The sequence below is a fragment of the Lynx canadensis genome, chromosome B2, assembly GCF_007474595.2.
Source record: "Lynx canadensis isolate LIC74 chromosome B2, mLynCan4.pri.v2, whole genome shotgun sequence".
NCBI classification, from domain to species: Eukaryota; Metazoa; Chordata; class Mammalia; order Carnivora; family Felidae; genus Lynx; species Lynx canadensis.
The window spans coordinates 99,642,789-99,655,816 of record NC_044307.1 but is presented as its reverse complement, the minus strand read 5'-3'; the positions used below and the strand labels follow the sequence as shown (position 1 = coordinate 99,655,816).

The 13,028-nt window shown below is 37.5% G+C and overlaps 1 protein-coding gene across 5 annotated transcripts in view; it reads right to left on the bottom strand.

Annotated features, from left to right (window-relative positions):
• The window catches only part of FIG4 (FIG4 phosphoinositide 5-phosphatase), a 131,859-nt gene that overhangs the window by 21,344 nt on the left and 97,487 nt on the right, over positions 1-13,028 (bottom strand). The window lies entirely within an intron of this gene.

Below are 13,028 nucleotides of genomic sequence, written 5' to 3'. Positions count from 1 at the left end.
ATTTTCCCCTCAACTCACTCTAAATGGGTTTATAAAGCTGCCACCCATAAACAGTTGCTCATCAAAGCTTTCCTGCTGACTTCTCGGTCTTCAACACTACTGCCCACTCTTTCCTTCTTGAGATATTTTCTTCTCTTGGCTTCTGTGAAACCACATTTCTCTGGAGTTTCCTTTTCTCCTCTTTGCTTGCATCCTTGCCCCCTACGATTCATCCCCCAGAAAGTATGCACAGTCATCTTCTACAGACGTGAACCGGAGCATGCCATTCAACCGAAAGCCCTGCAGGGGCTTCCCACTGGACAGGGTAACGCTAAGCTCCTGGGGGAGGTCCTGTGAGATCTGGCCCCTACCCAGGCCCACTCCACCCACACGCGTCCCTCTGGGCCTCTCACTCAGCCTTCTGCTCACTTCTCAAACCTGCCAAGCTTGTTCCCATCCTGCTCTTCCAGGCAGGTCTCTGCTTCAAACGCTCTTCCCCAGTCATCTCAGGGTAGACACATCCTCTGCGTTCTGTCTTAGCTCACATGGTAACTTCTCAGAGACTTTGCCTCAAAACCTAATTTAAAACAGATTCCCACCCTTACCTGCCCCAATCCTTCTCTCCCATCACCCTGGTGTGTGTTCCTCAGAGCACATATCTTAATAGGAAACGGTCTTCTTTATTCGCGTATTAGTTCAGCGCTTGTCTGCCTCCCCTAGAACACAAGTGCCCCGAGTGTCTTGTCAGTCTTGTTCTTTACTGTGTCTCCAGTGTCTAGAACAGTGCCTGACACACGGTAGATGCTTCATAAATACTTGGTGAGTAAATGAATCCCCTGCTTTCTGTTTCAAACTGCTAACGATTTCAAGCCATCAGATGTCTCACGGCTATGATAACAATCACAGAATTTAAGAGATGACCTTCCTTCCAAATCATCGTGTCCACACTCAGATCAAATGAAGAACCTCTTCACAACACTGCTGACAGAGGGTATATCCAGCCTCTGCTTGGGTACTCTCAGTAATGGGAGAACTCACGATTTTCCATAATGGAATGTTTACATGTCATTGCTGACAGCACTATGTGTTGGAAGGATTTTCTCTTCAGTGACCCTAAATCTTCCTCCCTCTCTGTTCCACTTATATTGGTCCCTAAAGCAACTTAAAAAAGCCCTGCTTCACCTGACAGTGACTCAAATATTACTTGAGGGAGGGATCACATGAGTCCTACTTCTCCTCTCCGAGATAACGCTTTATGTGACATGAAAAATGAACCAACACAGCACCTGAGAAAGGCCTGCAAAATTTGAGCAACTTGGTTTTAAAACAGCAAAACCTTTCTGACATCTTATCTGAAAAATAAAACGTGAGAGTGCCCTTGAGTGTTCAGAGAACACGGCCTCATTTCTCATGACTGTCCTTCTGTTGTCTTAACAGCCTGCTTCTCCGCATCACAGCCTTCCCGGTGCTGAGGGAACCGCAGCAGTCACAGCCAGCCAGGCCCAGGAGCATCTTCTCCGAGACAAAGACCCATCTTGGTCAGAACATAATTGTGGCTCTATGGTCTCATCTCTGGACAAATTTTACATTTTAAGAAGCTGAGAGAGAACTCTTGTGATGTCACTAGTCGTTAATGAGCCTCGTGGCAAGGGCTCTTTGCCAAGGGAATTAAACAATTTATTCTATGAGGGAAAAACCAGTTTGGATCTTACTCCCCTTTGGGCTTTCAGTGTGTATGTAGCGCAGGAGGAAGAACAGATGGTTGTGGTTAAACGGGCAGCATCATAGTGCGTATCTGTACCCTTCCCTGTGACTTTCATAAGGGAGCAAGCACTCTATAAATACTATTGAATGAAAGAGTGAGAGTGAATGAAGAAACCAGTGAACCAGAGGGTCTCAGAACTAGAGCTGTAGTCTGAGCCCTCCTTTTACAGACAAGGAAGTATGGCCATAGGGGAGTCAGAGCCGACGAGTGCCACATGCAGGACCAAACCACAGTGCTCCTGGGTCTTAGGCTCCGAACACTTGCTGAAGATTCATGCTGCCTCTCTTACTGGGCAGCTGTACAAATGAATTTCCAGTTAACTGAATAGGCACACAGGACTTTTTGTTTTGTTTTTAGTAACCAAATCACTGTGGATGATTTCCTCATATCTGGGTCCCACAAAATGACTATTTTTAAGCCAGTCACAGTAAGCCCATAATCCTTGGCAGGGACACAGTTAAGGACTGGATGTCACCCCATCCTGGCCATTGAGGCATCAGAAGTCTGCTAAGGAGTCCCGGGACCCCCTGCCTCTAAGGAGGAGACGTAGGGAAGATGTCGCTCTTCTCCCTCTGGCACTATCACGTCTGATGGTGGACCTGCTTGCTGTAGCCATCTTGCTGCCAGTCTGAGGATGAGGCTTCACTGAGGACGGGAGCACAGAGAGATGGAAAGAAACTGGCGCTTCAGGATCTTATGAAGCTCCTCAACCAACAACTCTGGAGCCTGCCCTATCTGCAATCTTTCAGTGAGGTGAAATTATAACTTATCATTTAAACCAGCTGAGTCAGATATGCTGTTATTTGGAGCTGAAAGTATCCTAAGAGGTTTGAATCACTTAAAAAAAGTTTTTAAAAATATTTATTTGTCTGTATGACTGAAGTCAGAAGCTTAATCGACTGAGCCACCGAGGTGCCCTGAAGTTCAAATCATTTTTGATAGAAACCTTGAAAATGAAAATATTCGCTTTCTTGATTTCTTAAACGATAAAAAAAAAAAAAAAACCCACAGAAAATAAACATTTCTTCAACTAGTCAGGGACATCACTCTGCTGGCGAGGACTGAGCAAGGCCATAATGTAGTAATGCTTTGGTTGCCTCCATGCTGCCTACTACTAACACAAATGCTCAAATATTCTATGTCATTAAGGTCTCAATCTTTTTAATCGCAGGACCCTTTTACGCTCTTAAAACCATTACCGAGGACCCCAAGAAGCTTTGCTTTATATGGGCTGCATCTACTGATATTTACCATACGAGAAATTAAAACTAAGAAATTAAAAAATATTTATTCATTTAAAAGTAACCACAGTAAACCCAATAAATGTTAGCATAACGTATTTTAATGAAAAATAACTACATTTCCCAAAACAAAAGAAAATTAGTGACAAAAGAAGTAATGTTTGACATGTTCATAATCTCTTCAATGTCTTAATATTAGACAACTGAATTCTCAAATATGCTTCTGGCTGAATCTGTCACGACATGTTGTTTTGATTCAAGTATATGAAGAAACTCTGGCCTCACGGAGATATGTAGTTAGAAAATGAAGGAGTATTTTAATCATTGTTCCAGATAATTATAAATATTTGTCTTTGATTCGACCATAACTTGACAAATTTCTAAAAGGCTAGCTGCAATGGAGATACAACACAGTATCAACATTAACAAAAGTTTGGAAGAAGTTGAGTCCAACCCTCAAGGATGACTCTGAGAGGCTCAGTGGGGGAAGTAACTGCAGAAGTGGTGAAAACAGCAAGAGAACTAACTAGAATTAGAAGTAGAGCCTGAAGATGGGAGTGAATTGCGGCAATCTCATGAGAAAACTTGAGCAGATGAGGAATTGCTTCTATGGAGGAGCAAAGAAAGTGGTTTCCAGAGATGGAATCTACTACTCCTAGTGAAGATGCTGTGAAGATTGCTGAAATGACAACAAAGGACTTAGAAGATGACATAAACTTAGCTGAGAAAGCAGTGGCAGGGTTTGAGAGGTTTGACTCCAATTCTGAAAGAAGTTCTATTGTGGGTAAAATGCTATCAAACAGCATCGCATGCAACAGAGAAATCATTCATCAGAGGAAGAGTCCATAGATGCGGCAAAACTTCATTGTTGTCTTATTTTAAGAAACTGCTCCAGCCACCCCAGCCTTCAGCAACCACCACTCTGAACAGTCAGCAGCCCTCAACATCAAGGTTAAGACCCTCCACCAGCAAAAAGATTATGACTTGCTAAAAGGTTAGTATTTTTTAGCAATAGAGTATTTGTTAAGTGAAGGTCTATACATTGTTTTTTTGACATAATGTTATTACACACTTAATAGACTACACTGTAGTATAAACATAACTTTTATATGCACTGGGAAACAAAAAATTCATTTGAATTACTTCATTGCAATATTTGCTTTATTGCAGTCGTCTGGAACCAAACACATAATATAGCTGTGGTATGCTAGCAATTTTATTTAGAGTTCCCAAAAAGATACCGAAAATTACATTTTGCTCTTTTGCTATCTGCTAAACATTTATTGACTCTTCTGAGATTATCAGAATGTTTTTCCTAGCTCTAGTCTATTGTTAAAAATAAATGTATCTAACATATTAACTGTAGTCAATTTACTTTCCTATTTGCTAACCGAATAATAAAGGAACTATTAATTTAGCAATTCTCTTTTGAGATAAGCCTAAAAGAGTTTTATTTTCAAAGAAATATTACTTTGATGTACAGTGCTGGTTGACTTTAACATTAAGTAATGAATTCCTAACACAATTATACATAGTAAAACAAAATGGTTAAGAAAATCAAGATCCCTTTTTACTTCTGGAGAGGAAAGGATACATTTTATTCAGGTACTTTGGTGCTTAATTAGTGTTTTGGTGACATCACACATACAGAGTAGAAACCATGACCCTTTACTAATGGATGTAAACCATCTTAGGGTTTTTTTATACGCTAATGGAACGTGGGTTTGAGAGGATTTTTAAAAATGGAAAAATTTTCATTCTTTTCAACTGAGATCAAACTGTTGTAATTTTTTTTTTAATCATAAGACTCTAAGAGTAAGTTAAATATAAAAACAAAGCAAAACTTTTAGAGCTTCATGTATTTGAAAACAACAGACAAATGGAAATTAGGAAATCATGGTTCTATTCTACGCATGTTGATCACGGGATTCTAAGAGCCAGTTACATATGGGGAAGGAATGCTTTTGAAGAATTCTTTTGAAGAGCTGCAGCAATTTGGTAGCAGCAGGGAACTGAAAATCAGGCAAGTATGGATCAAGGTGGTGCCACAGATCATTCCTGACCACTCCCCTTCACAAGGCCAACTGGCAAATACCCATAGACAAGACAGCTCTGTGAAAATCTCAGGACCCAGGGATGAGGCTAAAGCACGCCCTGGAAAAACAAAGATTGAGAAGGATGACCTTACAAAGGTTCAGAGGAGTGGCTACACTCTGACCACACTGCCCCTTCCCAGGACAGCACAATGCCATACCAAGAGGAGTCCCCTGGGAGAGAGCCAAAGCATAAGAGACTCTTAAAAACTGAGAACAAACTGAGGGTTGATGGGGGGTGGGAGGGAGAGGAGGGTAGGTGATGGGTACTGAAGAGGGCATCTTTTGAGATGAACACTGAGTGTTGTATGGAAACCAATTTGACAATAAATTTCATATATTAAAAAAAAAAAAAAAAAAGAGGAGTCCCCTGGGCATATGGTTTCTACACTGGGGGGAAAAGAGCCCAAAGTGGACATCCAGCACCCCCAGCGATGCAGGGCCCTTCCCAAGAGGCCCATTTGGATCTTGCCTCACAGGGATCACAGGAAATCTGCAGGGCTTGACCACTGAGAAGGTAGGCGGGGTTTATAGGAACCAGGGCTCAGTCTTGGCAGACCACATTTCTCTTTGCAGCTGCGCCCCTGCAGAGATCCTAAGTGGTGGCTGTGCTCATCTGCATAGCCCAGCTGATGGCCCTGTCTGGCCAGGGGGCTTAGTGGGCAGTGGAAATAAAAGGATGCTAATTAACATTACAAAAACATATGAATGTGTAATATTCAATGGTAATAGTAAATATGTAATCAAAGTCAGATCCTTTAATACTGTAATGGTACTGTGTAATTCATTTGCAACTCTAGTTTAAAGTTTAAAAAAAAAACGTATCTAAAAATAACATAACTATAACAATTTATTTTTGGACAGACAATATAAAAAGATGTAAACTGTAACACTGGTAACCTAAAATGTAAGAGGAAGATAGGTAAAAGTAGTTTCTGTATGCAATTGAAGTTGTTATTAGTTTAAAATAGGATGTTATAAATATATTTTATGTAAGCCTCATGCTCACCACAAAGGAAAAACTACAGTAGACACACAAAAGAAGTCAAAGCATACTACTACTACAAAAAGCCATCAAATCACAAAAGAAGATAACAAGAGAGGAAATAAGGAACAAAGAATCAACAAAACAGAAAGCAATGAACAAAATAGCAACAGTAAGTCTTTACCTATCATTAATTACTTTAAACATAACTGTATTAAATTTTCTAATCAAGAGACATAGAGTGGCTAAATGGATAAAACACAAGACCCAACGATATGCTGCCTACAAGAAACTGGATTTGTTTTACGGAGACACACAGACTGACAGTGAAGGGATGGAAAAAGACATTTCAAGTAACTGGTAACCAGAAAAAGCAGCAGAGTAGTTATACTTATATCAGACAAAATAGACTTTAAGTTAAAAATTATCAAAAGAGATAAAGAAAGTAATTATATACTGAAAAGGGGGTCAATCCACTGCAAAGATATAAGAATTATAAATATTTATGCACCCAACATCAAAGCACCTAGATATATAAAGCAAATACTCATAGAACTAAAAAGAGAAATAAACAGCAACACAGTTACTACCCCAGTGTCAACACACAGATTATCTACACAGAGAATCAATAAAGAAATAGCAGATTTGAAAAACACTATAGACCAAATGAACCTAACAGACACATATAGAACATTCCATCCAACGGCGACAGAGTAAGCATTCTTCTCAAGCATATAATAAAACATTTTTAGGATAGACCACGAATTAGGCTGTAAAATTAGTCTCAACAAAGTCAAGAAGCCTGAAATTTTATCAAGTATCTTTTTCTTTTTCTTTTTTGTTTCTACCACAATGGAATAAAACTAGAAACATCAATAACAGGAGGAAAAGTGGAAAATTCACAAAGATATGTAAATTAACACACTGCTGAGCAACCAATGGATCAAAGAAGAAATCAGAATGGAAATAAAAATACTACGTTGAGGCAAATAAGATTGGAAACACAACATACCAAAACTTATGGGATGCAGCAAAACCAGTTCTAAGAGGGAAGTTCACAGAGATAAATACATTCATGAAGAAAAAAAGAAAGAGCTCATATAAACAACTAACCTAACACCTCAAGGAGTTATAAAAAGAAGAACAAAATAAGCACAAAACTAGCAGAAGAAAGGAAATAATAAACATTGAAGCAGAAATGAGACAGAGAATAGGAAAATAATAGAAAAGACAGACAAAATCAAGGGCTGATTCTTTGAAAAGATAAACAAAATAGACAAACCTTTAGCTAGACTCACCAAGAAAAAAAGGGAGAGGACTCAAATCAATAAAATTATAAATGAAAGAGGAGATGTTACAACTATTATCACAGAAATACAAAGAATTTTAAGAGACCATTATGAATAACTATATGCCAACAAACTGAACAACCTAGAAGAATTGAATAATTTCCTAGAGACATACAACCAACCAAGACTGAATCATGAAGAAACAGAAAATCTTAAACTACTAATGAGTAAGGAGATTGAATCAGTAGCAAAAAACCTGCCCCCAAAGAAAAACCCAGAACCAGATGGTTTTACTGATGAATTCTACTGAAGAATTAAAGCCAATCCTTCACAAACTGTTCCAAAAAAAAAAAAAAAAATGAAGATCAGGGAACACTCCCAAACTCATTCTATGGGGCCAGCATTACCCAGATATCAAAGACAGATAAGGACACTACAAGAAAAGGAAACTACAGGCCAGTATCCCCAATGAATATAGGTGTGAAAATTCTCAAAATACTAGCAAACAGATCCACTGGGACATTAAAAGGATTATACACTATGATCAAGTGGGATTCATCCCAGAGATGCATGCATGGTTCAACATATGCTAATCAATCAACATGATGCGCTACATTAATAGAATAATAAATGCAAAAAAAGCATTTGATGAAATTCAGCATCCATTTATGATAAATTCTCAATAAACTCTGTATAGAAGAACATAATAATGGTCATTTATGATAAGTACGTAGCTAACATCAAACTCAATGGTGAAAGGTCGAAAGCTTTCCTTCTAACATCAGAAACAAGATGCCCATTTTCACCACTTCTATTTGACACAGTACTGGAAGTCCTGGACAGAGCAACCAGGCAACAAAAAGAGAGGAAAGGCATTCAAATAGGAAAGGAAGAAGTAGAATTATCTCTTTTTACGGATGACATTATCTTATATATAGAAAATCTTACAAGACTCCACCAAAAAACTGTTGAACTAATAAATCCATTCAGTAAATTTGCAGGATATAACATCAACATACAAAAATCAGTTGCCTTCCTATACACTAAAAACAAATTATCTGAAAAAGAAATGAAGAAAATAATCCTATTTATAATAGCATCAAAACCAGTAAAATACATAGGAATAAATGTAACCAAGAATTGTATACAATGAAAAGTGTAAAACATTGAAAAAAGAAACTGATGATAAACAAATGGAAAAATATCCCATGTTCATGGACTACAAGAATTAGAGCTGTAAAAAAGTCCAGACTACCCAAAGTAATCTATAGATTTGATAATCCCTATCAAGATTCCAATAGCATTTTTTACAGAAATAGAACAAATAATCCTAAAATTCACATGGAACCACAAAAGACCCAAATAGCCAAAGCAATCCTGAGAAAGAAGGACAAAACTGAAGGCATCACACTTCTTGATTTCAAACTTGTGTACAAAGCCATAGTAATCAAGACAGTATGATGTTGGCATAAGAAGATATAGACCAAGAGAATCGTACTGAGAGCCCAGAAATAAACTCATGCATACACAGTCAACTAATATTTGACAATAGAGCCAAGAATACTTGTGAAGAAAGACAGTCTCTTCAATAAATGGTGCTGGGAAAAGTGGATATTTACATGTGAAAGAATGAAATTGGAGCCCTATTTTACACTGGACACAAAAAGCAACTCAAAATGGAGTAAAGACTTAATGTAAGATCTGAAACCATAAAACTCCTAGAAAAAAACATAGGAAAAAAATTTCCTTGACACTGGTCTTGGCAATGATTTTATGGATATGACACCAAAAGCCTAAGCAACAAAAGCAAAAATAAACAAGTGGGACTACATCAAACTAAAAAGTTTCTGTACAGCAAAAGAAATGATCAACAAAATGCAAAGGCAACTTATAGAATGGAAGAAAATATTTGCAAACCACACATCTGGCAAAGGATTAAAATCCAAAATATATATATATAAGAACTCATACAACACAAAAGCAAAAGCAAAACAAACAAAACCCCCAAACAATCCAATTAAAAATGGGCAAGGGACCTGAGTAGACATTTTTCCAAAGAAGACAAAGTGGCCAACAGGAACACGAAAGGGTGCTCAATATCACTGATCATCAGGGAAATGCAAATCAAAACCACAATGATATATCACCTCATATCTATTAGAATAGCTTTTATAAAAAAAAAAAAAAGAAATAAAAAGGGTTTGTTAAGATGTGGAGAAAAGAGAACCCTTTTACACTGTTGATGGGAATGCAAATTGATACAGCCACTATGGAGAACAGTATGGAGGTTCCTCAAAAAATTAAAAATAGCAATATCATATGATCCAGCAATTTCACTTCTGGGTATATAGCTAAAGGAAAGGAAATCACTATCTTGGAGAGTTATCTGCACCCTTATGTTCACTGTAGCATTATTTGCAATAGCCAAGACATGGAGACAACCTAAATGGGTACCAATGGATGAAACAAGAAAATGCAAGATGTATATATTTATGAAATGTGTGTGTGTGAGAGTGTGTGTATGTAATGGAATATTATTTGGCCATTGAAAACAAGAAATTCTGTCATTTGTGACAACATGGATGAACCTTGAGGGCATTATGCTAAGTGAAATAAGTCAGAAAAAGACAAATACTGCATGATCTCACTTACATGTGGAATCTAAAAACTCTGAACTCACTGAAACCAAGAACAGAGTGGTGGTTGCCAGAGGCAGAAGGTGGGGCTAGGGAAGTGGGTGAAGGTGATCAAAAGCTACAAACTTCCAGTTCTATACTGTATTGTATATTTGAAAGTTACTAAGAGTAAATTTTTTAAAATTCTCACCACACATGCACACACACACACACACACACACACACACACCTAACTATCTGGGGTTATCATTTACTGTGGTAATCATTATATAATAGATACATATATCAAATCATTATATTGTAAACCTTAAACTTACTCAATGTTGTATGTCAATTAAATCTCAATACAGCTGAATTGAAATAAAATGAAAAAGGAGTATCATGGCCCTATTTTAGCTTGTCCTAACATAAGGTACAAGTTAACCAATAGGGATAGCAATATTTGTCAACTGAGAAATTGATGAGATACCTGACAGGAAGTTTGAGTTGCTACATCTAAACCTGAAAATAAACTACAGATGACCCTTGAACAACATCGGTTTGAATTGTGTACATCCACTTACAGACAGGGTTTTTTGTTTTCATTTTTTTTTATAAACATAATACTGTAAATGTATTTTCTTTTCCTTATGATTTTCTTAATAATTTCTTCTCTCCAGCTTACTTTATTGTAAGAATTCAGTAGATAACATATAAAACATATAAAACATATGTTACTTGACTTTATGTTATTACTAAGGCTTCCAGTTAGCAGTAGACTATTAGTAATTAAGTTTTGGGAGAGTCCACAATTAAACACAGCTTTTTGACTATGCAGGGTAGGAGGTGTTGGCACCCCAACCGCCATGTTGTTTAAGGGTCAAGCATACAGTCAAATAAAAACTTAAGAATATTTGTCATTTGTCTTGCCGTTTTCTCCAATTGGTTAACCTCGGTATTTCTCCCTCACACCTAACTATTGCATGATATTACTAAAAAAGGTAAAATGATTAAATATTGAATATTATGCATTCATAATGTATTTAATGCTCGCTATGTATCAGGTATCCCCAATAACCTGGGTATACAAAAACAGATAAGCCCTGCCCTCAAGTAACTCATAGTCTTTTTATTTATTTATTTATTTATTTATTTATTTATTTATTTATTTATTTATTTTATTTTTAAATTTATTTTTTAAGATTTCATTTTAGCAATCTCTACACCCAACATGGGGCTCAAACTCACAACCCCAAGACCAAGAATTGCATGATCTACCAACTGAGCCAGCCAGGCACCCCCTAGATTGGTTTTAGATTAAAAATACCACACGTTGGGTTCTATTTACTGAGGGCTTTCTATTCCCATTAAATTGGGAGGGAATGGCAGAAGGATGTTTATAAAATATGAGCAGAGTTCTAATTATGAAAACATAATGCAACTGATTTCTACGGTAGTACTCCTCAAATTTCTTCATAAGACCATAAGGAAAATGAGTGATAACATAAAATGATAAATAAGGAAAGTTACTTGTATATCATTAAAAGACTATTGATGCCTGTTGGTGAATATTAAACACAATCAGGACTTAAAGGGATTTGTACTTCATTTTTTAAATCATGTGTAAAAGCACCAAGGGGTTCTGCGTAACACAGAGGACAGTACAGCTTCAGTTAAATATAAAATTGAGAGTACTTTTTGTCTTTCAACCAAAAATTTATCTTAACTGAAAAGACTTCTCATATATGATCAAAGAAGACAAGGGCAATGAACACATCATACCTGGGCACACATTTTCATTGTGCAAAAGTAATAGCTGTTAGGAAGCCATGGTGACATAGCACAAGGCTCAGTAATCACTCTATCTGCCCAAAACCATCCCACTCACCTTACATACACAAAATTGTTGATAATTTGGTAAAATAACAAAATAACAAAAAGTTAAGCAGTTACAAAATGTGATTCCTGCATACAGAGCTAAGAAAACCAATGAGTAATACCCTTCACATGGCCATATCAGATATCCAAATCTGTCCCCCCAGGATTAACCTGCTTGCTCATGTAAAAAATTAGACTGTGTTTTACAGACTAAAAATACATTTAAAGCCATAATAAATTCTTCATCTCTGTCAGGAATTGAAGTATTTTCCCCCTCTAAACCGAACATGGGTCTCCAGAAAATTTTAAAAGCATGTATAATAAACTATTTCACTCGGATCCCTTTAGAGAAAGAAATTTAACTTGCTTTTTTTTTTTTAATTTTTTTTTCAACGTTTATTTATTTTTTTGGGGACAGAGAGAGACAGAGCATGAACGGGGGAGGGGCAGAGAGAGAGGGAGACACAGAATCGGAAACAGGCTCCAGGCTCTGAGCCATCAGCCCAGAGCCTGACGCGGGGCTCAAACTCACGGACCGCGAGATCGTGACCTGGCTGAAGTCGGACGCTTAACCGACTGCGCCACCCAGGCGCCCCTAACTTGCTTTTTAACTCAAGAGCAATAAAACCCCCAAACTTAAATTTATCTAATCTCTGTAATCTAAAACCTCATGAATCCCAGACAAATCATCTTATATGTGCTATTACTGTCATGAATGCAACCTTAGCCCCCAAACTTAAGGATGTCATGCATCTTCATCCTGGCAACCCAGATCTAGTCAACCACACCAGAAAGTGCCAGCCTCTCACATGTTCCTCACACCCAATCTACTACACCAAGTTTTACGAAATGCTATAGATTTCACCTTTGCAAAATAATCCCTCTTCTTTATTTCAGCTGTCAATAGCACACTCCAAGCATTTTCTTGCCCTGATGTTTCTGACAGATACGCTGTTTACCTCCCTGCCTCCAATCCATTCTCCAGGCTTACTTCCAGAGTGACCTTTCTAAAATGCAAATATAAGCCTATCACTCCCCTGGTTAAAACAAGCTTATAGGACCAGGGTCACTGTCTCTCACTTAGCACCTCCACCCAATTTTGTCTCTACCTGTGTTATGTCTCTCAGTGACAATCCCCTTGCATTAGACATAGGATTATGTCTGGATCTCCAAAAGTGGTGCA